Here is a 26584-nt window from a genome sequence, read left to right on the forward strand (position 1 = left end):
CCTCATTGCCCTGCAAAAAATCCAAAAACAAACAAATAAAAAAACATGTGACTGGAACATGTTTACAATGAAAAACTAGGATTAGTACTTCCTCAAATCCTACCCCATAATTGTATAACAGGGAGATGGGGTTAGTGCATATAACCAAGGATTTTTCAAGACCACCATGCATTTAAATATCCTTGGTTTTATGCACTAACCCCATCTCCCTATTATACAATTATGTATAAAACAGGAAAATATCTTCCCTATGTTTACTAGGGCAATTAAAAATATATTGCAGATAGTCCAATGATTTTCAAATTTTCTCTCCTGGATCTATTTTCCATGTCACCTGGTTTTTCCAAGGAGATATTTCATATTGCCCTCTATTTTGTATTCATTTCGATATGCTTTTACTGTGTCTTGGTTTCTTATAAAGTCACTAGCTTCCATTTGTTCAATATTAATTCTTAGGATTGTCTTCAGAGAGCTTTTATATCTCCTTTTCCAATTTTCAAGTTATTGACTTTTTTCTCATGAGTCTCTTGCAAACTGAAACCAGGGCTGGTGCTTTATCCACTGTGGCACCTAGTCGTCCCACTTTACTTGACTTGTACCTCCCTCTTACAGTGAGCCCTACTTCCAAGCTACACTCTCCCAAGCTTCAGAGGGTCCCTGGTGATTCTGATTGAGGGAGTGCAGGTTTTTCTATCACCTGGCCTGTTCTCTGGTCTGAAGATAACCTCAAGCCAACTTGTTAATTAACCAGCCAGCAGAACTTTGTGTGCTGTGGTAGTTCTTAGCTCTTATGAGCTTGTGCCCCTCCCACACTTGGGCCTCCTGCCGCTCAAGATTTCTTTCTTCTTTCCTGCTGGGTTAGGATTACCATGACCAAAATAAAAGTATTGACATCATCTTCCAATAAATTGTCAGGAAAAATTGCCCTGATAGTCAAGAAGCAGAAGGTAAAATATAAATTGAAAGAATCCACTGATCACCTCCTGAAAGAGATCCTAAAAGGAAAACCTCCAGGAATATTATAGCCAAATTCCAGAGCTCCCAGGACAAGGAGAAAATATTGCAAGCAGGTAGAAAAAATGAATTAAAATAGTGTGGAACTATAATAAGGATAAAACAAGATCTAGAATCATCAACATTAAAGGACAGGAGGGCATGGAATATGATGTTCCAGAGTGCAAAGTAAGTGGGACTACAGCCAAGGATCACATACCTAGCAAAACTGATTACTATCATCAGAATTGGCTCAAAGAGGGAATAATATACATACTTAAGTGCCCTAAGGGAAAGTGAGAGGGGAATGAGATAAGGCGGTGGGGGAGGGGAAGGAAGGAAGGGCAGATTGGGAGAAGGAAGATGTTCTGCATAACTGCACATGTATGACTAATAGGGAATGGCTTGATTTTATAGGGAGGGTTGAAGACAGATAAAGGAAGAAAAATTTAGAACACAGAATTAGCTCAAAGACTTTAATCTCATCAGAGTGGGCTCAAGAAGTGAATAACTCACACATACCCAATTGGGAGGAGTAATCTATTTAACCCTACAGGAAAGTAGGAGGGGAAGAGGATAAGGAGGGAAGGGTGAAAGAAGGGATGGCAGAGCATGGGGAGGGGGTAGTCAGAATTAAAATACTTTTGAAGAGGAATAGGGTAAAAGAAGATAGAAAATAGAGTAAATATCATGGGAAGAGAATAGGATGGAGGTAGATAGTTATGATAGACTATAGTGGCAAAACATATGGTACCTACTCTGCTGGGATATTGTGAAGAAAATTCTTTGTCAAGTTTAAGGTACTATGTAAAAGCTGTGATGTTTAAAATCTATATTGTGTGATAACCTTAAATTAAAAAGCTTCAGTACCAGTCTTTGAGCATTAAACATTTATTAAAGCATACAGATATTTACAAGGAATTCAGAAAGTTAAGAAAAAGAATTCCTACCTAGCCTAGAGTTCCAGCCTGGTTGGGTTCTTCCTCAGGTCCTCCTCCATGAGCCTGCTTTAATCAGGAACTCCCCAGAAAGCTGACTTTGGAAACTTTTTATAGGTCTGGAACAGAGGCGGTCCTTACACACTGCTTCAAGGTGATTGGTTGCTGTCCTTCAAATCCATTGATTTTGAAGGTGTTCTCAAGTTGAGTTCACAGTCTAGCTTCTGAGAACAACACCTTCTTAAGGGATAGTCAGGTGTGATTACAATCCAGTTAACTAATCAGCAGTCAATCACTCTCACTTGATTCAATCAGTCTAGATTAATCTCCAGGTGGGTCTTTGAGTATCTGCTAAGTCCCATTATTTCATCACAAAGCTATGATGAACAGGATGTTATCAGAAATACCTAGAAAGACCTACATGAACTGAAGCAAAGTGAAATGCACTGCATACAAAAAAAACAAACAAACCAGCAATAGTGTAAGATGATATTCTGGGAAGCGTGTGGTTATTTTCAGCAAGGCAATGATCCAATATAACTCTGAAGGACTTATGAAAATTGGAATCCTTCCACAGAGATTGAACTCATAGTTTCTGAAAACAGATATTTTTGGACAGTTCCTTAATATGAAATTTTGTTTTTATCTGTTTTCTCTCAAAACCTAGCTAATGTGGAGATGTTTTCCATGACTAGTCATGTATAACTGATATTGATTTGCCTGATTCTTTTGGATGGAGGGTCGGAATGGAAGGAGGGAGAGAAGTTAGAACACAAAGTTTTAAAAAAAATTGATGTTAAAATTTGTTTTTGCATGTAATTTGTAACATAAAATTCTAAACAGAAAAATATATGTTGCATGTCAAAATAGACAAAAGATTCCATAACAATTATAAGAAATTTAGAATTCTTTTAGTAACAGACAAAATGGTAATTATTGCATTGAGTCCTGGAAAACTGCAATGCTTCCATATTAAAATGCATAATGATTTGCATGAGTTCAAACTGCCTATCCACACTAGAAAAAATCAAGTGGGTGAAAAAATTACATATTTAAAATATTGTACCAAGTTTTTAGGCTGTTTCTTTATGGACATCAAAGAAATATTTAAAGAACACACACACATACACACATTTGCTGCTCCTAGAGAATGAACTTATTTAAATAGGAGAAGGACATTGGTCTGAATCAAGTTTAGGAAATTGAAGAGGGCTTTTGATGTCTTAAATTGTTGCTGCCCCACACCCAAATTTCAACAATATCATTTTTGAATTTGATAATATAGGAATGTGTATCTTGCAGTATTATGTTCTCATTTAAAAAAAAGAAAAATCAAACATAAACAAAAACAAAAAACTTCAGGTGAACCAAAAGGCAATGGAAAGATGCATGCTAATATAAAAAATTAATTTAACTAATCCTAATCTAAAAAAAATTTCATATGTGTGGGCCATATGAAAAATTATAAATTTTTGAAAAATGATAACTTTAGAAAAATTATAATTGGGCCTTAAGTCCTGCTGCAGTCACCATTCAAATGTAGAAATATTTTAACTGTCTAGGCCTACTTTGGGGGGACTAATCTGACTGGAGGACTAATCTGGGGACTTTTAACTGGCTGGCTAACTGACTGCTATTAATTTCCTAAGCCAATCTGTTAGGGACTTTTAAAAATTTCTCCACACTACTCTGCTCCCAAATTGATAAGTAAAAGATTAAGAAGCCTCTTAATTAAATAATCAAAGCAGAATTTATTTATAAAAATCAATATAAATGATAAGGGTTAAGAAATGCAAATTATACAACCTGTCTGCTTTTAATATAATAAGGGCTCCATTGCCACCTCTTGCCTTAGGGAATGCTCCTCCAGCTTTCTCCAACATTCACTTTTTCTCCTTCACTCCAGCTCCCCTGCTTCGCTTTTACTGCTGCACTCCTTTCTTCTAACTGCAAGCCCCTTTTACTTTGTTGACCCCGCTGCATCTAACTTTCCTCTCTGTACTGCCTTGCTGAACCCCTGTGTTTCTCTCTCACCAACCTCTCTTTCTGTTCTCCTAGTGCTTCAGTGTTCCTGCTCTGTCTATCCTCCTTTACTGTCTTCTCCAACCTCCCTGTATTGTAGCCCTTTCTCCCTTTCTCCAACCACTGTACTATTCCCACATCCTCTTAAACTTCTGGCCTCCCTTGCATCCCCCCTTCACTGTCTCGCTAGCTCACCTTCCATCTCTGTCAGCCCCTTTTTTATTAGTCTTCTCTACCAGGTGAAACACAGGCTCACTGCCTCCAGGGCCAGCCAAGCCCCATGCTTTGTGAGCCTGCAGCTGGGGCTGGGCAAAGCAAACCTCAGCATCTCTGAGGGTTTTCGTGCGCCTCTCAGCTGTGTGCATGAGCAGCACCATGGCCTGAGGTTTTTCTTCCACACAGCTTAGCCCAGCTCAGAGACCCCCCCTGCAGCTGAAGCTGAGGGGGAGGGGCCCTAGTCACTCTTACACAGAAAAAACCCCTGAGGGCCTAAGGCTTTTTAATCTCAGCCCAAAGGCAGGGTGCCCAAATCAAAATAAATTTCCACAATAGGGTCATGAATATAATGCACTGTTTTATAAGTTATGACTTTCAATGAAGAAGATATTTGTATAAAATTTAACGACATTTGGTTTGAATAGAAAAAGGAACCTGGACATGTAGTACCAGTGAGGGAATAAAAGATTGACAGTCCATGTGTTGTAGTATTCAACACTCACACACAGCAATAGTCAATAAATCAGAAGAAATCTTCCAGCATATTTGGAGGATACTTTGTAAAAGGAAGATGGATAGGTGGATGAAAGTCTCCCAACATAGAAAGCTGTGTAGGATTTACAAGATGAAATGGTGGTAAAATTTTTTGTGCCAGTACCCAAGTTTCATGGTAAAGTTATGTGAAAAAAACCCAACACAACCAGGTGATATAATACATTTCTATACTCCAAAAGATGCTCGAACAATGCAGGTCACAAACTCTTTGTAACCTCAAATGTATTTTAATTAGTTGGCATATACATAAAACATTACCATGTAGTGTCATGCTTTTTGAGTTATTTACAACCATCCCCAGACAGCAGGCATACTGTCCCAAGTCAGACCCATACAAGAAATCTTCTCACCTAGGATTTCTCAGAGCTTACAGTCAACTGAAATAGCCTTTGGGGATTTATGATCACCTATGTCAATACCACCTTTAGACTTTGGAGGATTTCCTTTGTGTGTAAAAGGAATGATTTTATTATTATCTAAGAAACTATAGGTATGAGAAAGTAGAGATCACAGAGGGCTTTATTTCAGCTTTTATTATTCAAAACTGTGAATGACTTTAGATAGCAATGATTTAAATGAAAAATAGTTAATTTATAAGATGAATGGGATAGCTAGGTGGCATAGTGGATAGAGTGCTCTGTGTGGAGTCAAGAGAATCTGATCTTAATCTTACTGAGTTCAAATCCAGCTGCAGACACGTAATCGGTGTGACCCTGGGCAAGTCACTTAACCCTGTTTGCCTCAGTTTCTCATCTGTAAAATGAGCTATAGATGGAAATGGCAAACTATTCCAGTACCACTGTCAAGAAAGCCTCAAAATGGTCATAAAGAGTTTACTGTGACTAAAATACAGCTCAACAAAATAAAATGCATAATAAACTAGTGAAAGCCGAACTGGGTAAAAAATGGATACCAAGAGTCTAAAAATTGCTTAGGGAGAAGGGAAAAACATATATTGCTTATATGCCATGGACTCTGTGGTAGTTCATTTGAATGATTCCTAAGGAATAGTCTTGGGGATCAGAAAGGGGAAAATGGCAAATTGCTTTCGAGTTGTCTCATGCACTTTATTTGCATGAGGTAAAATGTCACCTTATACAGGTTTATCTGTTGATCTATTCCACTGCTGTGGAAAATGTGCTGAAAATCAAGATTATTAAAGTAAATTCAGAATGACTAAGGAAAGAATGTCAAATCATGTCAGACAGAACAGTTCAAAGCTTTCACTTCATTTGTTTGTTTTTGGTTTTTACTGGTGTTGAATTTAGTTTGTAGTCAGTTACACTAATGACTTTTCAAATATGGACAGTTCTCACTAAAACAAGGTAGATAGGTCAACAAATGCTGCAAATAAAGCCAGAATACTAAAAGCACAATCTGTAAGTCTCACCCTACCTGCTTGCATTACTCTTCAAAAATATTTAGCAGGTTTATTTTGTTTCCATAGTGCTCCCTGCATCTGAACAGCTGGGAAAGGAGGAATCAACTAGGAGTAGGACTAGGTCTTATGTTTTAGTGACCATGTTCTCTCCATACATTTGGACACTGACCCAGTGAAATTAATGAGCTCTACAATTTGCACAGTAAAATGTCTTGGGATTGATGACCTTTTACTAACTGAATGGATAAGAGACTTTGTTGCACTGACCCAAGTTTTATTCATACCTATTACTTCTTAAATGATTTATGCATAAAGGTAACTGGGGAATTACTTCTCATAACTAGTCTTTTATCTAATTATATAATATGCAACCTTTAATTTGAAGGAAAGTCAAAAAAACAAAGAAGTTCTGGAGATCATTTTAATTTTTTTTCTTATTCAGTTTGAAGCTTTGTTGCTGTTTAAAATATTACATTGCTCTTTTGAAAATACAGATCTAAAAAATCTAAAGATATTTTAGAATTTATAATGTACTTGTACAGAAGTAATTATATTTTTCTACATTAGCTAGCATTTATATAATAACTAGTGTTTATATGTCCCTTTATGGTTTGCAAAGTGTTTTATATGTTACCTCTTTTGATCTTCACAAAAACTTTTTGAGATAGTTGCTCCATTTCACAAATATGCAACTGAGGATGAATGAGTTTAAGTGAATTATCTAGGCTGACAAACATAGGGAATGAATAAGGATAGTTTTGAACTCAGGGATTCTTGAATCCAAGTCCAACGATATCCATTGTACCACCTACATGGCAGGTAGATAAGAACTATGGTCAAGTGCCCAGCAAAGGAACTAGAAAAAAAATATTTCTTAGCTGATTGTACTATTCTAGGACTTTTGATTTCTCTATGCCTGGGAAGCTCATTACTGGGAAGAAACCACACTGTGATCATTATGTAAGATCCCAGCAGCTTTGTTACTTTACCTCATCATTTCTTTCTACCCCTTTGATTGGTGGGTAGGGCTATGAACTTTAAAATCTCTATTTAAGGAAGATCACTTCAGTTATTGTATCATTTTTCACTTTACTATTTCTCTACTATGCCCCAAGATGGGGCATTAGATTATAAGTTCTTTGAGGAGAGGGTCAGGTTTTTATTTTCATATTTGTATCTTCAGATCTTAGCAAAAAAACTGTTACATAGTTGATACCTAATTCATGTTTATTGACTGACCAATATGCAGTCTTGTGATTCACTGAAAGAACAAGAGATGTTGAACATCACATTAAGTTTTCAAATGGGTGAATAGTTAAGGATATTATGCATATATAGTAAATATTATGAAATGCAAAATATATCATTTTGATTACATTAAAAAAGTTTTGTACAATCAAAAGCAATGCAGCCAAGATTAGAATGAAAGCAGAAAGCTAGGGAACAATTTTTCCAGCCAGTGTTTGTGATAAAGGCCTAATTTCTCAAATATATAGAGAACTGAATCAAATTCATAAGAATACAAGTAATTCCTCAATTGAAAAATTGTTAAAGAATATGAAGAGGCAGTTAAAGAATATAAATAGGCAATTTTCAGATGAAGAAATCAAAACTATTGCAATAGGGGAAAATATTCTAAATCACTATTGATTGGAGAAATGCAAATTAAAATAATTCTGGGGTAACACCTCATATGTATAAGATTGGCTAATATGACAAAAAAGAAAAATAATGAACGTTGGAAAAGCTGTGGAAAAATTGGAACACTAATGCATTGTTGGTGGAGTTGTGAAATGACCCAACCATTCTGGAGAAGAATTTGGAACTATGACCAAGGGGATATATGGCTGTGCATACGCTTTGAACCAGTAACACCATTACTAGGTTTGTAACCCAAAGAGATCATAAAACGGGAAAAAGACCCACACGTACAAAAATTATTTCTAGCAGCAATCTTTGTGGTACAAAAAATTGGAAATTGTGGGGATGCCCATCAACTGGTGAATGACTGCCCAATTTGTGGCATATGAATGTAATTGAATACTATTGTGCAGGAAGAAATGTTGAGCAGGCAGATTTCAGAAAAACCTGGAAAGACTTAAGTGGACTAATTCTGAGTGAAGTAAGCAGAACCAGGAAAACATTTTACACAGTAACAGCACTATTGTGTGATGATGATAAGCTGTAATAGACTTCTTTCTTCTCAGAAATGCAATGACCCAAGACAATTCCTAAGGATTCAGGATGAAAAATACTCTCCACATCCAGAAAAAGAATGGTAGGATCTGAATGCAGATTGAACCGTACTATTTTTACTTTTTGTGTTTTTTTTTTCCTTTTTTATTTTTTCCCCTTTTCTTCTGATTCTTCTTTCACTATATAATCAATGTGGAAATATGTTCAATGTGTTTGTACATATATAACCTATATCATATTTCTTTCTGTCTGGGAAGGGAGGGAAAAATTTTGGAATTCCAAATCTTATAAAATGAATGTTAAAATCTACCTTTACTTCTAACAGTAAAAAATAAAATACTATTAAGATTAAAAGAAAGAACAACATGAATAGGTGGAATTCACTTGAATCCTTTAGTATTAAAATATAATACCAAATTGTTAGATACAAAGATGTTTAACATAAGTATCACTTATTTTCAAATAAGAAATAATGGGGAAAGTTCGTTAAAATATAGTTTGTTATAGCCCTCAAATAGTCATGCTTATTATGGAAGTTTTGCTCTTTTTCTTTAGGATTCTTATGCTGAAATTGACATTGTATCTGATTGGACGTTTTATAATTTTTTATAGATTTCCTTATAATAGTGATATGTCTCATTTTCTCTCTCTCTCTCTCTCTCTCTCTCTCTCTCTCTCTCTCTCTCTCTCTCTCTTTTAGTGATGCAATGAGGGTTAAGTGACTTACCCAGGGTCACACAGCTAGTAAGTGTTAAGTGTCTGAGGATGGATTTGAACTCAGGTACTCCTGACTCCAGGGCCAGTACTCTATCCACTGCCCCACCTAGCTGCCCCCTCTCATTCTCTCTTAAGGAAAGATTAGAATGAAAGATTCATTAAGGACACAGCTAGGAAGTGTCAGAGACTAGATTTTAATTCAACACTTCCTGAATCTGAATCCAACACTATCCCTTGCACCACTTTCCAATTTTTATTTTGTAAAAATTAACTTGATAAACTACAGCGGAATTGCAGGAATAAACATTTTAATAGGAGACCTAATTTTTTAACATCTGGGGCAAAGATTCTTAAACTGAGGGTCAAGTAAGTGAAGGGGGGGTTGTGAAAAAATTGGCAACAGTAAATAGTTATATAAAATTATTTTATATACTTTTGTACCTGAGGTCCTGTAAAAGTTTCTTGGACAAAAAGGGGTTTTAAGTGGAAATAAAGTTTAAGAAGCCCTGATCTAGTTGGTGGTATCTGAGCTCACAAATAAGAATTGAAAAGTACTGAATGATTTTCACTGGAGTAATAGAAAAATAAAAACTTTAAAACATTTCTTTCAAGGTCTCTCTCTCTCTCTCTCTCTCTCTCTCTCTCTCTCTCTCTCTCTCTCTCTCTCTCTCTCTTCCTCTCTCTTCTCCCCCTCCCCCTCCCTTTTCCTCTCCCTCTCCTCTCCCTCTCCCTCCTTCCCTTCTCTTTCCCTTTCACAAGAGGTTTTGGTTCTTGGTAGTTGTTTTACAACTTGATACATCACTACTTAACAATCCTTGGTCTAGTTGATGTGCAGTTTATTAAAGAAAAAAATTTGGCAAATGAAATGTCTAGTCTTGTCTAGCTAGGAAGTTAACACTATTGTTTTATGTTAGAAACATTCGATAACTAGATGGCAGGAACTACCCCCACAATATTGTGACTATCCAGCTACTAGAATTTATGAAAAAAATATGAAAACCAGACATAAATAATTAAAGGAGCTAGGGGTGGTTGTTTCAGCAAACAAGTTAAGTTGCCAAAGTACAAATCTGCCAAAGAAAGAGGACAAGGAGATTATGAAAAGAAGTGTTTTTTTTTTTCTCCCTATCAGTTCTTCTCCAGGACCTCCATGAAGGACCACATGCTTCAAAGTCATGTCATTAATTATGCTGCAGAAACAGATTTCTATGTACATTGTTCCAAATATCCCTCTGAATATAATGAGCATCTTAGCAAAACAAAATCATTTCTGGCTCTGTTTGCAAGGCTTATAAGAGTCAAATAAACACAACAAAAGGGGGATGAAGATTCTCCATCTTACCATCACCTTCAAAGTATTTGTCTTCAAATAGTGTGCAAAGAGTTTCTTTTCTCAGCACACTCCATTTAATGATGTTCCTTGTATAATGGCCCAGTATTTATCTACAGTACTTTTAATCATGAAAATACTTTATAAGCATTAACTTAATTAGCTTATTACTGCTGTGTGGTTGTGGATATTATTAATTCTAATTAATAGGCAGGAAGAAAGAGAAAGAACAGTTAAGTGGTATGGCCAAAGACTCCAGATGGAATCTGCCTTAATGTAAGGATTAGAACGAGGGAGCAATTGGATCCTAATAAAATACTTCCTTCTTTTAATAAAAATGCAGGACTGCTGTGTTTTTTAAATAAGAGAAATGGGGAGAGGGAAACAAAATTCACAACAATTTTATGTTATTTTATTTTATTTTTGTTGGGGCAATGGGGGTTAAGTGACTTGCCCAGGGTCACACAGCTAGTAAGTGTCAAGTGTCTGAGTCTGGATTTTGAACTCAGGTCCTCCTGAATCCTGGTCCAGTACTTTATCCACTGTACTATCTAGCTGCCCCAACAATTTTATTTTTAAAGCTATTTATAGCTTTCTGATACTCGTGTGAAATATTGTACATTATAAATAACTATTTTTTTTCTTAGTAACAACCACTTAGGCTGTGGGATATTTGAAGGCAAAGACCATGATCATTTTGTACCTATTCAGAGAAGAAACACCATTCAGTAATATAAATTCATTGGTTTTGAAATCAAAAGTGCCACCTTCAAATCTCAGCTTTGCCACATATTAGTTGTATGGCTATAGTTATATAATTTTCTCAGATACTCATTTTTCTTATTTGAAAAATGAGCATAGTACACCTAACACTGCAGTGATTAGTTTTGAGGATAACCACAGTGTGATTATACATTGAAGATGGGATTTGCACTCTTATCTCTACAGATGTTAAATATAGCTCTCATTCTACTATGCCAACCTATTTTATTCCAATTACAACACTGAGTATGTGTGAATCACCATGTTCAAAATGTAGAAAGATAAGAAAAATATGGATGGTATCTTTCCTCTCTCACAAATCTTTTAGTCTCTTTGGGGAAATAAGATATGAAGATATTAAATAATGGAGTTATGACATGAGGCAGTATATACGTGCCACTAATGAATACTATAGCAAATAAGTGCTTTAGGTCTCCAGAAGAGGGATAATGAATGTGAACCAAAGTAATGGCAAAATGTCATGGGGGGGGGGGTCTTAGTAAAGAGTTAGCATTTGGGTGGAATCCTGAAGGCTGGCTCCATGGAGCACATTTTGGGGGCGACTACCTATTATGCATCACAAACTGGTTGTCCTCTAGACATCTTACACTCAACAGGTTCCAGATTCATTTCCCATCTCCTTCCAAACTTCCCTATTACTATTGAGATCACCAATCTCCTTCCAGTTCTCCAGACACACAATTTAGGTATCAGCCTCATCTCTTTACTAAGCATCTCTCTCCATATCAAATCATTTTCCAAGGCCTATGGATTTTACCATTTTAATATGTCCCGAATCTCCTCCTCTGCTCTGATACTGCCACCACCCTTCTAATCACTCTTACTTCCTCACCCCTGGATTATTGCAATAACCTGTTGGTTTGTCTGCCTGCCACAAGACTCTTCCACTCTAGTCCATCTTCCACTTGGTGGTCTATGATTTTTCTAAAGCACAGGTCTAACTATGTCAATCTTTTACATCTCAAAAACTCCCCCTCCTTCTAAAAAGTTATTTTCTGATGCCTCTCTCTATTAATTATTATGGGCATTCTACATATGGCTTTTTTGTTGTTTGCGTTCTTTTTTTGTTTGTTTTTGTTTGTTTGCTTTTTCCAGGGCATTGAGGGTTAAGTGACTTGCCCAAGGTCACACAGCTAGTGTCAAGTGTCTGAGGCTTGATTTGAACTCAGGCCCTCCTGAATCCAGGGTCAGTGCTTTATCCACTGTGTCACCTAGCTATCCCCTGTTTTTTGTTGTTGTTTGTTCATTTTTAATAGTTGTTTTGTGTTGTCTCCCCTATTAGATTTTGAGGTCCTTAATGATAGGAACTATCTTTAGCTTTTTTTATCCCCAGTGCTTAGCACAATGCTTGGAACATAGTTGGCACTTACTAAAAGTTTATTGATTATCTGAATAGAACAAATAGCCAACAGCTAGAAAAAAGACCATCTTAGAGAAGAGAGAAGTTTAACATTAGATAATCTGGCTTAGACCAAATTATGGACATCATTGAATTGTAATCTAAAGAGTATTAAGTTTATCCTATAGGCAGTGGGTAGCCTAGCCATCAAAGGTTTTGGAGAGAGAATAGCTTGATGAAATCAGTATTTGTGAAATAATAATAGAGTTGTATTTTAAAGGCAAGAATGAGAAAAGAGAAGGGATTTTAAGGAATAAGAGAAGGTTCATAAGATTTTAGACTTAAAGTTGAAAGTGTCCTTAGAAATCATCTAATCCAATAACTTCATTTTAAAAATTAAAGTTTGCCTTGCCCAAAATTGCAAAGGTAATCTGAAGTAATAGAAGCATATGGACCCAAATCCTATGACTCAAAATCTTTTTTGCTTTTAAAAACACCACAATAACTCAAATGAATTGCAGATATGAGGTACGTGAGGACAGGAAAAATGCCTTACAATTCCTTTTATTTCCCATAATGTCTGGTGTCATAGCTTGCCAGACATAATCAATAAATATATGAATATTATTGCTTTGTTTTGGAAAACTTGACAATAAAATATCCATTGTTTTATAGCTTTAATTCATTGTATATTAAATTAACAAACTATTTTTTTCACAAACTATGTTTTACATGGTGCTATATTTGGGACTAGTTGGTACATTGGGTAGATTACTAGACTTGAGGGTCATTAAGATATGAATTCAATTCTTATGTTTTTTTAGCTATGCGATATTGATCAAAGAATTTAATATCTGTCAGTCTCTCTTTCCTCATCTGAAAAATGGGGATATTAGCACTAAACTTGCTGGTTTATTGTGAAGAGTGTGAGATTTAAAATTGAATATACAAGCATTAAACTCCCCCTTTTAACTTTTCCCTTATATATCTCCCAGACCACTAAGAAAAAGAAGCCTCTGAGCTTTAATCAGTGAGGGATTAGTTTTTATTATTTGGGAATTAATTAGACAACAAAAAGTGATACCAATTAGGGAAATAGGAAAGTAGAAATACAAATGAATAATCTTAGATCCAAGCTTAGTCTATATTCCTTTATAAAACTCCTGAATCCCAAACTGTCTGCCAGGCCGAGAACCAGCACTGAACACCAAAAGTGTGCACCGCCACAGCTAAGTTGAAATACCGGAGAGAGACCGAACTTCCATTCCACCCTCAGTTTTAAGCTGGCGTCTTGGAAGTTCGTCACAGTCTCCACCCCAAAAGGGAGGTCCTTCAAAAGCCGCTTCAGTAGCATGTGCTCAACTCTCAAACGATTAAGCTAAAACTTCCGTTTTTTTACCACAAGAATAAATATGAAGAACAATCCTAAATTGCTCAATAAATATTAGGTATTATTATTAAAAGTTAGATAAGGATGATCTTTGACTTCAAATATCCCACAGCCTAAGTGGTTGTGACTAAGAAACAAATAGTTATTTATAATGTACAATATTTCAAAAGTGTATTAGAATGCAGAACCAAGTTCTATGTGATTTCTGAGAGGTGAAGTCCATACTAACAGGTTCAGAAAAAGCTTTATGGAAAAGTTGGTGTTTCATATGACATTTAAAAGATGAAATCCAAATAGGAAAGGGAGGAAAAATGAAGGCAAGAGAGTTTCTGGCAAATTTGTAAGCAAAAAAACAATCCAATTTGGCTAGAATGTAGTAGTATACATATAATAAAGTCATAGGAAGTAAGTACAGAAAGGTTGATTATTATCCGATCTCCCAGGGTTTTGAGCACATAAAAATGAGCTTGATATTCACTTGTAGTTAAGTGAGATCCACTGAAGACTTGAGCCAAAGAGAGATGTGATCAAAACTATGTATAAGAAATACTATGGGGGCAGCTAGGTGGCGCAGTGGATAGAGCACTGGCCTTGGAGTCAGGAGTACCTGAGTTCAAATCCAGCCTCAGACACTTAACACTTACTAGCTGTGTGACCTTGGGCAAGTCACTTAACCCTAATTGCCTCACTAAAAAAAAAAAAAAAAAAAAAAAAAAAGAAATACTATGCTGCAACATGCATGAAAGAAACAGACAGCAGAATACTAAAACATTGTTAGTTGTCAGTTACAGTTAAACCTGGGGCATTTCCTTAGGTTATCTATTTTTGTACTAGGTGAGGTTAGTAGTCATAAAAATTGATTCATTGAGCTGTCACAGAAGCAATACCCCAGTCCTAGATTTTGGTCCTATACACAATTCAGAGAGTTAATGTGCTTGCTTTTTTGTTTTCCTTGATACTGTTTGATTTGTGTGTGTGTGTGTGTGGGGGGGAATGTATGTGTGTGTAGAGGTATGTGGGTAGGTGTACGTGTTTCTGTGTTAAAATTTGAAGATAATTAGAGAAATGCAAGAAATAGAAAATAAGAACAACTCTTGCACCCTATTATCCAGGTCCTGCCATATGCCTTTCTTTTTGATGAGTAATTCCATGTCATATTTAAGATCATTGGAGCATCAGAGTGAAAATTATGAAGGGGGTATTTTCTCCTAAAATAAGAAATAAAGATCAAAGATCTACTGTGAGGACAGAACAGTATGAAGGTAAATAAACAAATCATTTTAATTTTATAATGCCTTAAAAGACAGCACTAGTACACAAATATCTGGAAAGGAAAGAGCCTGGTTACATAACAAGGATCTGGGATAAAAAATGGATAGCTGATTATTGTTTTGGTATCTGTAACAGATTAAAGGAATCAGTGGTAGGACATTAGCTTGTTGGACAAAGTCTCTATTGAGGGCTTTATTGTATAAATGTATAGAATAATTGGAGTGGATAAGGAGGAATGGAATGATTTTAAGCTGGACCAGCAGAGGGAGTACACATATCAATGAGTTTATATAATCCAAATGTAAAAATATATTTGTCTCCCCGCAGACAAATCAACATAATTCAATATAACAAATATCTTCCAAACGTATGGGATTGTATTATTCTTTTTAAATTGTCATGCACAGAGGCAGCTTGGTGGCACAGTGGATAAAACACCGGCCCTGGATTCAGGAGGACCTGAGTTCAAATCTGTCCTCAGACACATGACACTTAATAGTTGTGTGACCCAGGGCAAGTCACTAAACCCTCATTGCCTCACAACAAAACAAACAACAAAACAAAAAAAATTGTCATGCACACTATAATATTCAATAGTACTATTTATAGTGAGAATTGCACTTGTTTCTTTTTATGATCTGATTACATATTATGGCGGTATATCCAAATAACCAGTTAACCTTCCTTGCTTCTAGCTACATATGTCTCAGTAATTATCATGCTCATGTGGTACTGAGAAAGGGTTGCTCCAATCAGAAAACACAAAGATGGAAACTGGTTCACTTGAACACTATTTGTATAATTTTGGGCAAATCAATTAATCTCTTTGTGCTTCAGTTTCCTCATCTCTAAAATGGGGATAATTATATTTTTATTACTCACCTTATTGAGTTCTTTTAAGGAAAGCACTATATAAAATTAAAAATGCTCTACTAATTTGAAATATTAACCTTGGTAATTTATTTAAGGATCATTGTTCTTAAAAAAACATTACAAATATTTCTCTTACCAGTAGACCTATGTTCTAGTCATGCAAAATTCTGTAATACCTGGTTGAGTTTTGCCTTCAGTGAACTTCACCTCTATTTTTTCCAATTGTTTATCCCCTAATTCTGTTCCCCTGAAATCCAGTCAACTGGTGCTTGTCCTTTATGTTCTCTCTTTGGTCCTTCCTTTCAGCAGAAAACTTTTATAAGAAAATGAACACTTCTACATATTCACCTACCACATTAAAATGATAGCCTGAAGAACTTAAACCCGTGGTGGCTGTGAGGGCTATTTGTGTTTTAGAAGAGGAAAATCAGGTGAAGAACCAAAAGGAAGAACTGGCTCATTTTGTAATTTTAGACAGGATTTTATAAAACATTTTGTTTAATGTTTTGACTTCCCAAATTCTCTCCCTCCTCAACACATTTCCATAGAAGTCATTTTCAAAGTGAAAACTAGAATAAAGGAAAAAAAAAGAAAAAGAAAAAGAAAATAAATTACTAATAGTATGATTCAGTCAGTTTTCAATTAATATCAGTTCTTTATCTAAAGGTGGATAGTATGCTTCATCATTAGACTTTTGGATTGTCTTGGGTCATTGTATTGCTAAGAATAGCTAAGTTATTCAGAGTTCTTCATTGTACAATAGTGTTGCTACTGTGCATAACATTCTCCAGGTTCTATTCACTTCATTATGCATCAATTCATAAAGGGCTTTCCAGTTTTGTTTTTTTTTTTCTGAAATCATCCTGCCTGCCATTTCTTACAGCACAATAATATACCATAGCTTGTTTAGCCATTTCCCAATTGATGGCATGCCTTTAATGTCCAATTCTTAGCCACTACAAAAAGAGCTGCTATAAATATTTTTGTGTATATTTTTGTTTTGGATGACTTTGGGATATAGACCTAGCAGGGGTATTGATGGATCAAATGATATGCAGTTTTACTAGCTCTTTGGGCAGAGTTCCAAATTGTTCTCCAGAATGGTTGCATTAGTTCACAATTCCACCAACAGTGCAGTAGTGCCCCAGTTTTCACCAGCCCCCATAATATCCAACATTTTCCCTTTTTGTCGTATTGGTCACTGATAGGTGTGTGATGATACCTCAGAGTTGTTTTAATTTGCATTTCTCTGATCAATAGTGATTTAGAACTTTTTTTCATATGATTGTAAATACCTTTAATTTATTTGTCTGAAAATTTCCTGTTCATATTCTTTAACCATTTATCAATTGGGGAATGACTTGTATTTTTATAAATTTGACTCACTTCTCTATATATTTGAGAAATGAGGCCTTTACCAGAGATAATTGTTCCAAAAAGTTTTTACCAGTTTTTTTTCTTTCCTTATAATTTTGGTTGCATTGGGTTTAAGAAAAAAAATGAGCAATTTTATATAATTAAAATGATCTGTCTTGCATTTTTCAATGCTCTCTTTATCTTCTTTGGTCCTAAATTCTTCCCTTATCAACAGATCTGAGAGAGAAACTATTCCATGCTCTCTTAATTTGCTTATGATATGCCCCTTTATATATAAAACATGCACCATTTTGACCTTATCTTGGTATGAGATATGAGATTTTGTTCTATACCCAGATTCTATCATACTGTTTTCTAGTTTTCCCAGCAGATTTTGTCAAATAATGAGTTTTGTTCCAAAAGATTGCATCTTTGGGTTTATCATATACTAGATTACGATGGTCATTTACTATAATGTAATTTATTTATTTATTTTTTTGCAGGGCAATGGGGGTTAAGTGACTTCCCCAGGGTCACACAACTAGTAAGTGTCAAGTGTCTGAGACCGGATTTGAACTCAGGTATTCCTGAATCCAGGGCCGGTGCTTTATCCACTGCGCCACCTAGCCACCCCCTATAATGTAATTTTTACCTAATCTATCCCACTGATCTGCCTCTTTCGTTCTCAGCCAGTAGCAGATTGCTTTGACAATTAAAGCTTTGTAATACAGTTTAAAATTTAGTATGGATAAACCATCTTCTTTTACATTTTTTTATTGATTCCCTTGATATTCTTCTTCTTCAAGATGAATTTTGTTACTATTTTTTCTGGCTCTATAAATAATTTTTGATAGTTTCATTGATATGACACTGAGTAAATAGACTGATTTAGGTAGAATTGTTATTTTATTAATTTTAGACACTTTTTTTTGGTGGGGCAATTGGGGTTAAGTGACTTGCCCAGGGTCACATGGCTAGTAAGTGTTAAGTGTCTAAGGCCACATTTGAACTTGGGTACTCCTGAATTCAGGGCCAGTGCTCTATCCACTGCACCACCTAGCTGCCCCCAAAACTATTCTTAACCTCTTCCCAGCCTCTGTCTGTATTCCAGGGGAAACAATGCTTCTAGAGGAAAAAAAAAATCATCTGATAACAAGGAGAAAAATACTCCTTGCTTCTCTTCCCCATTTCCAGCAATATGCATGGCCTTCCTGAGGACATGATTGTGATGATTCTCATACTCAATCATGCCACAGGTTAGAATAAATTTTGTTTCATCATTGTTTATTCGTTATTATCTTTTATTCCTATAAAGTAGGGGGAAGCCTAAAAATATTACCAAAAGTTGAAGAGTCAAAGGGAATGAGTGCAAAGAACACTGATTGTGGAGTCCTGAGGAGTGAGTAAACAATTCAGACTATACTATTTTCTTTGTCAACAGTGACAAGTCAATTTATCTCTTTAGATTCCAGTTTCCCCATATTAAAAATGAGAGTCATGGACTAGATGATGTTGAAGTTCCTTTTCACCTATAAATCTATAATTCTATGAACATCTTGAATCTCAAAAAGAGTGGGACATTAATGAGTATTATTTAGTTTTCAGGGATTAATCAATACCACAACTATCACTCAAATTGATAAACTAGGTACCCTGAGGGTAGGTATCTAGTATTCTCAATGTTCTGAAAGTCACCTTGATGGGGGTTTCTGGCACTATTGTGTATGAGCCTCCATTAGTGGTTTTCTCATCTGTAATCAAACTTAATGAGTTTTCTTGCTAGATTGCTAAAATGGAACATTAAGAAGAACAGTTGGTACAAAACATTCCTCCTGAAAATGGGAATACTCTCTCCCACAATGCATACAGAGTCTTTATGGATAGAGAATACATATAAAGAAAGCAGGACAGATATATAGAGGTAAGATGGGGAAAAATAAAACTCTTAGTTAATGTAAATCCATTTCTTCCTTTGTGAAATCCTCATAAAATTCCTCTTGGGTATAGTTCTCATCTGGGAATTGGGGATCATGGACTCTATAGTTATTAGCTGTATTTATATCTACATGGTACAATTCTGTTCCCTAAAACTGTCTTTCTTTAGGCCACTATCACCCCAACCAGAATCTTTGATTCCAAATAGAATTTAACCTTTCATATGAGTTCAGTCTCTGAAGACATGCTTCATAATGATTCCCTTTCAGAAACATGGTTCCAACACTCAAACTGTTATTCCCCAAAATGGAAGTCTTCAGTCATTAGACTGGTTCACCACTTAAATGAGCTTGTTGTTGGTATGGCATCTTTTTAAAGTATAAATCCAGTGTTGTGTCTCATTCTTTTATCCCACCAAAACACTCTTTCTTTCTGGTAAATTTACCTTTATTCAATGGACAAATGATTATAATACTTTTAAACTGAATATAATCCATAACTAGTTTATGATTATGATTATTTGCTTGATTTATTCAAGGTTTTTGGACTTTTGTGATTCTTTTTGTTGGAGTGCTAGTTGAACTTTATCTTTGCAAAGCCCTTTGAACATGAGAATCTTCTGTCAGTGGGTTAAAGATAAACAGGTCTGTCTGGGGTTTTACAGACAAAAGGACCTACTAAATAAATGTTTGAGAAATTATTCTTCCAAATAACTCATCATTGAAGGACTCTCTTACCCACTTGGATATAACCCTATGTTTCAATGCATAATTAACCACAACTTTTTTATAATAAAATCATAGAATTAGAAGTACCCTTTCTCAACATGAATTATACAAGGTTCTTGACATATGACTATGCCTTCCTTGCACCATTCCCATCAGATTTTGATGCCCCAAATCTGTATCAATACATCTCTATGACTATCAATAACTAGTATAGCTATTATATTACCTTACTTGTTTCTATTCTGCCTTTGACTAAGGCCATCAGTGACAAGGCCCAAAATCTGCAGTCTATTTTCCTAACAATGCTTCTGCCAAGTAAATGGGTAAAAGAGTTACAGTTGGGGAGGGCTTTTATCCTTCAAATCACAGCAGATTTTTGTGGTTCTGTCATTTCAATCATGTCTGACTCTTTGTCATCCCTTAGAGATTTTCTTAGCCAAGATACTGGTTTGCAATCTCCTTTTTGAGCTCATTTTACATATGAGGAAACAGAGGCAAACAGGGTTAATTGAATTGTTCAGGGTAACACAACTATTAAGTGTCTGAGTCTGGATTTGAACTCACAAAGATGAGTTTTCTTGACTCCAGTCCTAACATTCTATCTACTGTGCCACCTAAATATCCCTACAAGTTATTAATGTCCTTCAATTTCAAATACTCAGAGAGACAGAATCTTTTTTCTTTCATGTAAAAGAATATATTGGCAAACCATTTTGTATACTTAAAAGAAATATATTTATATGTTATAATTCAAGGAACTCTAATTCATATTGATGGTAGTTTAAATATATATGTATATATATATATATATATATATATATATATTAAATCAGAGAACTGTATGGATGGAAGAAATGTTAGAGGTCATCTTTGTTATTATATAATAGGTTTAGAAATGAAAGGGTACTTAGAGGTCTTCTAGGGCAAGACTGACAAAATAGTTCCTATGGCCCAAATTTAGCCACCCTTTGATTTTGTATGGGCGTTGTGCTAAGAAAATTTATTTTTAAATGTCCAAAATTAGCATTTCACAGATGCAGAAACTGAAGTTCAGAGAAATTGAATGACCAGTTTAATGTTGTAGATACAGTAAAAGGCAGAGCTGAGATTTGACTCTGGATATTTAATATTGAAATTCACCCCAATTTCCAGTGTATTTGACAATTTGCATATTTTATGATGAAATTCTGATGGCTATATAAGCAAAAAGATTGCTAAACATTATGGAGCTCTTAAAACTGATACTAGTACTCATATTTTATGTCTTTCTGATTACTGCTTTCTTGATTAGATATATCTCTTAAGAATTTATATTTTTATAAGAATTGTTTTAACAATGAATGCATGAGAATTAAAATTTATCAGTGCTTCTCTGAACAAAGTAGCCTCCTATGGTTTCCCAAAAATGTTCCAGGTTATTTCTTCTCAGGGTACTTACCGTGCCAAGCAGACAGTAGAATAAAATTTCCATCAAAAGAGTCTTCTTCACCACTTTTCTCTTCCTACTCTCTATTAATTCTTTCTCTTCTGATCTCTGTCCCTAAGGCAAACCCCTGCCAATAGTGCAGGAGAAATGAGGAATGACTGTTTTAAAGAGGAATTTAAGTTCTTCTATCTTAGCAGTGGTATCCTCATTTCTTCTAACCTCCTACCCTTCAAAAAACAAATAATTTCCTAAGGGGAAATACAAGTTTCTCCTTTTTCACTTTTCAGTAAATTTCATTAAAGAAAAAAAAATGTTTAGAATAATTGAAATGCCTTAGGTACAGTCAGATTATCATGTTCCTGGAGAAAAGACAATTTGTTCAGCAATGTTGGAAATTGTTGAAATGTATGTCCTTCAGGAAGCAAGTCTGCAGGATATTACAATGTGTGTTACTCAGAGGGCTGCTCTGATGAAGGGGTAGAATCAGTATATTTAGAGCCAGCTCCAGCATCATTTGCTGTGTATACCTCTTTGCATGTGTATGTGCTTTTGTTTACTTTGTAACCTTTAAATTTTGTAAGAGGAATATGCATGTTAATTAAATCATTTGATTCCTACACCTTATGTCACTGATATTAAAGCAACCCTATTATTTCTATTGGTTCTCTTTCTTATTTTAAACAGATAAAAGTGATTTTCAGCAACCTGTTCACTTCCCAAGGAATACTACATGACAGAAAACTGATTCACTCTCTAGTTCAAAGATGGTTACAAATGAATATACAGATGATATTTCTCCTTTGGAAATGATTTTTCCATTACACTCTTCTAATAATGTAATATTATATAAGTGTAAAAATAGCACATTACAGATAATTGGACTATTTACTTTTATTGCTACTATTAAAGATCTAACACTGTGTACCTACAAGTAATAATATGAAAATAAGTAAATTGCAAAGTATCAGATATATTATTAACAGATATTTTAATAACTACTTATACTAAAATCAAAGCATTCTTTTTGGTCTTTATTGTTTCTCTTTTGCAAAAAAAAAATTACTAATTCAAAAAGCACTGGCATTTTTTAAAAGGAGAAAAGACAATATCGAAGAATCATATAGTTGCCCAATGTAGCCTGCTCCATGAATAACATAGTAAGAAAGAGCCCCCTAATGGCTCAGTTATCTATGGAAGCAAAAAAAAAAAAGATGTTTCTCCCTCTGAGATTTGGTCTAGCATAAGAGTGAGATAAGTAATCAGGAAAGACAAGTGATGCTATTCCATTAAAAGCAAGCTTGAATGAAAGGCCATCTTTACTTATGCTCAAAAATGGAGAGAAAAGGGAGAATTCCTAAATCTAGTAACAGTGAGAAGAGGGAAAAGAGGTTTATATGCAGAATTAAACATTGAAATGCAAAAGCGACAAACATTTGACCTCCTAACTCATTGCTAACATATATAACCCTTTTAGAATCTGGCACAGATCTCTATCCCTACCAAGATAATATAGTAGCTATAGCATTTACAAAAGAAATCATGATTTTATGATTCTGCAATTAGTAAGGGATTTAGGAGAAAAAGCTATAAAGTTTTTAAAGAGAGGGTATATAGCAAAGTGGGAAAGAGAGAAAGAGTGCACATCACAGAGCTTAAGCAATTATTAAAAACATGAAAGAAAGAGTATCTATGTCTGTGAGATATTTAAAAAAATAAATGTATATCTACTTAGGTAGCTTCAATTTTTAAAAGTTCATTTGTTTATGCGAAAATGGCATATTTTCTAATGTAAATTTTTCAAATATTTAACCCTATAAACTTTTAAACAAATGTCATACAAAATAGGCATTTTGCCAAAAAGATGCTAAAAAAGTAAGCTTTAGGCTATAGCTGAATATAGGAAGTGTTCTTTAAAACTTTATGTTGCAAGTAAAAATAATAAATAACAGTTGATAAAGTAATTTAAATCTACCTCATAATCCCTATCAAAAGATTAATACATTTATCAATGAAAATAAAAATATTAAAAATAGATTGACTGTAAACCAATAGGTAATATCTCTCTGTCTCTGTCTCTCCCTCTCTCTATATATACATATGTACACAGTTAGATATATAAATGGATACACATATACATAATTTATAAAGAAATCATTCTGAAAATCTAAAAGACTTCTATATACATGTAGGAATATAGCCATAAAAGGGATAGCATATTGGGTAATTTTTGTCACTAATTATTTGCCTTCTTTTTCCCCCTTATGACAATGAATAGAAAGTGGAGGGAGTATTGTGGTAGAAGCATTTATTATAAACAATATGTGAAAGCATATAGTTTCAATTAACTCTAAGTGCATACCCCTGTCTCTTTTAATGAATACCACATTCTCAAATTTGTAGGCACCCATACTGTAATATATTATAATTATTTCTAGATTTTGGGAATAAATGCAAATCTTAAAGCATAGTGTTAGTGGGAATTTTATCATCTTATCTTGTTCTCTTTGGGAGATTAAGGAAATGTCCCAAAGAATTTTAATTCATGAACCCATTGTTTTGCACACAGTTACATTTTACCTAGGGTGCAGGTAGGTGTTGTGACTAGGGGGAAAGAGAATCACTTTATAAAACATTCCTCACACTACGTCGGTGACCATTAGGGCTGTATAACTAATAGAACAATCCATCAAAAGTTTGAACCTATTTTTGAACAGCAGTTTTTCCCCTTTATTAAAGAAGTGATTCAAGGAATTACACTCAAAAGGAAACAAACCAACTTGCTTCAGTAGCTAGAATTCTTTCTTCATGGATCAAAAAGCAGAAAAAGCAAACACTGACATTAAGCGTATTACAAATCATCACAACTCCTGCAGGCATGAGAGAAATCCCTTTTGTCTGGAAGTACAAGGCTGTCTTTTTAGCAATTGACTCTTGTCACCTATAAACCTGAAGTCCATCAACTCTGTGACTGCTGCATTGCCCAAAGCTGATTATTCCTATTGAGACCTAGTACCTTCTAAAGAAATAATGAAACTTCCTCCTATCACTTCCACACCCCGAGATGAGATTGTAATATGTGAAAAGTTTACCAACATTGAGAGACACTTTAAAAGAAAAGTGTCAATGTTACATCAAAGCAATCAACTTGATGGGACTGCTTCAGCTCCAAACAGCAGATATAGAATAGCCATGAATCCCTGTGTCTGTGACTTGGTCCTTGACAGAACACTTTACCCTAATTATCACAACTATAAGATGGCAGTCTAATACCATATTATTTAAAACAGATCATTTTTATGCTCAAGAGTTAAGACTTCAGTCAAAAGATCACACTTACACACACACACATACACACATACACACACACACACACACACACACAACTCCTGACAATCATGGTGAAGCATGTACTATTCTCTATACCTGTGTAGAAAATATAGTAAGTAATTAATGCAGTGAAGAAGATTTGGTAAAATACTATTATGCATCAAAGTTGCTTAGTATCTATGGGACAGTTTATAATGAATCATTTCATGAGTTAGAAAAATGTCATTTTTTATAACTGCTCTATTTTCTTATAATGTGCTTGTTCTTTAAAGTCCAATTCGGGAATCTTGCACTACTACATTATCTTCTGCCCTGGATCCACAAACTATTAAAATGGAAAATATTTATGTGCAAACTCACAGGGGACCATCGGCATTCATGTATACATGTGGATGGCTATAGATGTAACAAAACCTAGAGGTGTTTGCAAACATGCAAGGCAAGACAAGGACACGATTTTTTTGAATGACTAAAGAGGAAAAAAGCCAGAGAGACAAAAATATAATTTCCTTACCTGGAGGCTCAAACTGTATATAGTCAATACTGGAACTTGGGAAGGTTGGAAAGGGGCTTGAAATATGTACATATATTGTGTTCAGAAAAAACCCTCTTCCTCAGAGATGTAGGAGTAAGGTGAACTATTCCAAGATCTGGTCTGTTTTCTCTTGCAGGGACTCAGAGCTCACATCCTCTTGCAAGGTAGCTCAGTAACTTGTTCACTGAGGGAGCTGGGTATCAGAATTCTCAGGCACCAGCAGTTCCATGCTGATGCTCTAGTCTTCAGACAGCCTGCCTCTCTCTCTCTACTTGCTTTCTCTCTCTCTCTACTTGCTTTCTCTCTCTCTCTCTCTCTCTCTCTCTCTCTCTCTCTCTCTCTCTCTCTCTCTCTCTCTCTCTCTCTCTCTCTTGCTCTCCTTCTCGCTCTCCTTCTCACTCTCCCTCCTCCCTCCCTCACCCTGACGTTCACTGTTCACTCAGCTCTGAGCCTGAGCTCTTTCTGCTGCTGTATAATCAATCTAGCCTGTCTGAAGCTAATAGTCCTCTATTTAACCAGCCAATCAATAGCCAGGATTCCATTGCTGGTCCCAAGGGTCTTTTTCCAGAAGTGGTACAAACAATAAGAGTTTTGCCAGCAGTTTAGCCAAGTATTTTTTTCATTTTTTTATCTTCCTTAGAGATAGACTGTGAAAGATCACAAGCTCCATGCTCCTTAGTATTGGTAGGGTTTTAGGCATTTAAAAAAATGTCCCTTCCTACACAGCCTATAGGTACTTTGGAATATAAACACACCTACCTGCACCTTCCATCAGCATTTCAGCTTTACTGCATAGTAGCAGTATGTTAAAGATCTTTCTGCCCCAATTGAAGCGTGGAAGATAAAATGCGGTAAGCAGAATTCCATGAGCTGACAAGGGCATTTTGCAGGGAATAGTAATATCTCCAGTCACATATATGATTTCTATTAATTAAAGGACTCTTCACTGTATTTTTGAATGACCAAATAACGAAGTACGTATTCTGTGCTGGAAAATAATTCCTCAGTAGTTTTGCTTCTGCTCCTGTAATAAAAAGAGGAGATAAATGGACAGAATAGATTTTTGAATTCTTTTGAGTCAGGCATCAGTTTGTGTGATATGTTTCCAAATTTTAATCATAAAGCCTCAAAAGATTCTCCTCTGAAGTCATCCAATAGGTCTTCCACATCTAAATCATCTCCTTACAAGGTTAAGAAGATTTTCTTCTCAAGTCTACTTCTTCACTTTCAGCAGTGTGACCGGCCATAAATAAGACGAAACACAAAGCGGCA

At 35.2% G+C, this 26584-nt stretch overlaps 1 protein-coding gene and 1 pseudogene across 1 annotated transcript in view; both read right to left on the reverse strand.

Moving 5' to 3' along the window:
* LOC122749261 overlaps nt 1-4330 on the reverse strand; it is a 91956-nt pseudogene extending 87626 nt beyond the window's left edge.
* CDH18 (cadherin 18) overlaps nt 1-25620 on the reverse strand; it is a 1453365-nt gene extending 1427745 nt beyond the window's left edge. The window contains exon 1 of the mRNA XM_043968707.1: nt 25292-25620. The gene's annotated coding sequence lies outside the window, so the exon portion shown is untranslated. The remainder of the gene's footprint in view (nt 1-25291) is intronic.
* Nucleotides 25621-26584: the final 964 nt, after the last annotated feature.

Source organism: Dromiciops gliroides, chromosome 1, assembly GCF_019393635.1.
Source record: "Dromiciops gliroides isolate mDroGli1 chromosome 1, mDroGli1.pri, whole genome shotgun sequence".
Lineage (NCBI taxonomy): Eukaryota > Metazoa > Chordata > Mammalia > Microbiotheria > Microbiotheriidae > Dromiciops > Dromiciops gliroides.